The 2656-nt window shown below is 38.0% G+C and overlaps 1 long non-coding RNA gene across 1 annotated transcript; it reads left to right on the top strand.

The window, feature by feature from the left end:
- The first annotated feature begins 263 nt into the window (after positions 1 to 263).
- Positions 264 to 878, top strand: LOC141444266 (uncharacterized). Its single transcript, XR_012453156.1, has 2 exons — positions 264 to 482; positions 645 to 878. It is a non-coding gene; the product is annotated as an uncharacterized lncRNA (long non-coding RNA).
- The last annotated feature ends 1778 nt before the right edge of the window (positions 879 to 2656 follow it).

Below are 2656 nucleotides of genomic sequence, written 5' to 3'. Positions count from 1 at the left end.
TTTTGTCTAACTTTTCGGTAACAAGCGTTTTCCCAGATATAAGACCAAGCTAGACCAATTTTTCATCTCCGAAAACACCTACATACCAAATTGCATCGAAATCGTTGGAGCCGTTTCCGAGATCCCTGAAATATATACCGTGTGTTTCCTGTAATACGAGCAAATTATTAAAACATAGGTCGTACTCATCAAACTGAACAACATATAGTTCAACGACTTTTAAAAATAATTAAAAAAGAAAGAAATCATTCATTCGTTGTAACATGGCAAACCTCCGCGGTGCGCAACTGGCCGCTTACAGAAGAAAAAAATCTAAATTCTAAATTATTGATACTCTTTTGTTTTTTCCTGTCATTGGCTCTACTATTTGGCAAGGCGTAAGCCGAAATTTGATTTTCTTTACAAGAAAATATTAATTATTTACTCGGTGATAGCTATTTCACTGACTACTACTTGTAATATAAGGGCTGCCACTATTGCAGGTATTGTAAATATTATTATATCTACTTCTAACATTTATTTCTTGTGTACATTTTGTAAAACCTAATCCAAGTCTCGTTTAGCTCTCTTTCGCTGGTCCGACACTAAAACGAGGCTTGGATGGGTGCTGCAAGCAAGCAGTAAAGCAGGGTGTTTCATTCCAGCCCTTCCTTTTTCCTGCTGAATCCAAATCATCATCTCCACTTCCTCTCCGTTCTGCTGCCTCGGAGCAGATCGCCGTCGCGACTGGACGCTTCGAGGCTACCTCAACACCCTGCCCTGTTTCCCTACCTATCCTACAAGTCTCAGGCCAGTGTTTTTTTAAATTTATCTACAAGAGCAGTGCTGACTGAAATAATTGTATATATTTTCTTTTGTATTATATTTTTATTTTGTAACCACACGCCTTTTATTTCTCCGACCGGCTAGCCGGTTACATTGGCGCCCAAGGGTTGTTTCAGTCAGTACGTGAGTCTTACATTTGACTTGGATTAGGTTATGTACATAGCGCTTGTAAATACTACGTGTACATTAAACGTATTGTGTTATAAATTTTATACTTTTACAATATTTTTGTACATAGCCTAATTTTCCAATTTGTTCTGTTTTTGTGTATATCTTTGTTTCTTGTGATTTTGTGTTAGGAACTTATGCTTGCTTACGTATCGATGTTCATTTCATGTACGTGTAAATAAGTATATAATTATTTTTTGTACATAACACCGGGCTTCGAAATGGATTTTAAGGCTTTGAATGTAAATTTGTTAAATAAAAATGAGCTCATGTACGAGGTGAGCATCAGGCAGGGAGAGCCGCTCCCCACAGTCGCGGAGTTGCGGCGGCAGCTTGTTCACTTGTTGGACAAATTTAGTGCTGAGGACTTGACATCAACTTTTTCAATTGCCAATGATTGTAGTGGCACTGAAAAATCACTTTCCTTTGTTGAGGATAAAATCATTCTATACGAAAGTACCTGTGACGCAAAGCTTGTACAGAAAATACAGTCTTTTTTGACTCATATCTATTTACGCCTTCAGCGTATCGATGTCTCTGATAATGAGGAATACCGTACTACGTATAAAGATCTTGTTTCCAGATTTAGTGCCTTAAAAATTCGTTTTGACAGTAAAAACAGCATTCGGAGCGAATCTTCGACGTCTTGCGCCACAGCAAACTCCGGTCCTAGCGCGGACACTAAGATAATTGTGCAGTGTGACCGCGGAGTGACCAGTGAATTCCGTAAATTCACGTTTGCGGGGGTTGGTTGTCCCCGCGATTTTATACAAAAACTTGAGGAGTTTGCTGTGTCTAGAAATTTATCAAAAGAAAATTTACTAGCTCATTCGTTCGAGATTTTTACCGATAGGGCTCTACATTGGTTTCGCGCATACAAAGATAGTTTTCATAACTGGGAAAGCTTAAAAACTAAACTGTTTGATGATTTTGATATATTTGATTACGATTATAAACTGCTCCGCGAAATCGAGGACCGCACTCAGGGTAGGGATGAGTCGGTTGTCGTTTATTTCGCCATTATGTTGGCTTTATTTGCTAAGCTTTCCTATACTATGCCTGAAGCAGATAAACTTAAAATTCTATTGAGGAATATCCGTCCTGAGTACGACATTATGGTAGCTCAGTCTGACGTCCAATCCATAGAGAGTTTGAAGGTGATATGTAAAAAGTACGAAGCTTGCCTAGACCGCTCTAGAAACTTTAAGGAACCTCCTACCAGCAGTCCTTCTACTTTGACTGAGGACTTTGTATATAAACCTGTAAATAATCATTGTGTAAATATTGTTAATACTAATAAGCAATTTTGTGTGCGCTGCAGAGTTAATGGTCATTCACTACGTATGTGTAAAGAACCGCGTAAAATAATTTGTTTCAAATGTGGATTGGACGGTTTTCGTAGCTCTGAGTGTCCTACTTGTAATAAACCTGTAAATAACAAAACTAAATCTATTCCAAAAAACTGGTAACTGAGGGTCAAGGAAATATTGTAAATAATGATTGTAAATATTCGCGTAAAGAGTGGGAGGACTGGCTCTCCGTAGTTCGACTTTTTATGCTGTCCTATAAAACTTCTTTGATCCTCTTTGACGACCAAATTGACGATGAACGTCCTTATGTAAATATCAATGTAAATAATTTGACTCTCTGTGGTTTACTTGAC

The sequence above is a fragment of the Choristoneura fumiferana genome, chromosome 29 (assembly GCF_025370935.1).
Source record: "Choristoneura fumiferana chromosome 29, NRCan_CFum_1, whole genome shotgun sequence".
Classification (NCBI taxonomy): Eukaryota; Metazoa; Arthropoda; class Insecta; order Lepidoptera; family Tortricidae; genus Choristoneura; species Choristoneura fumiferana.
Note: the sequence above shows the minus strand (reverse complement) of the source record. Positions and strands in the feature narration are given on the sequence as shown.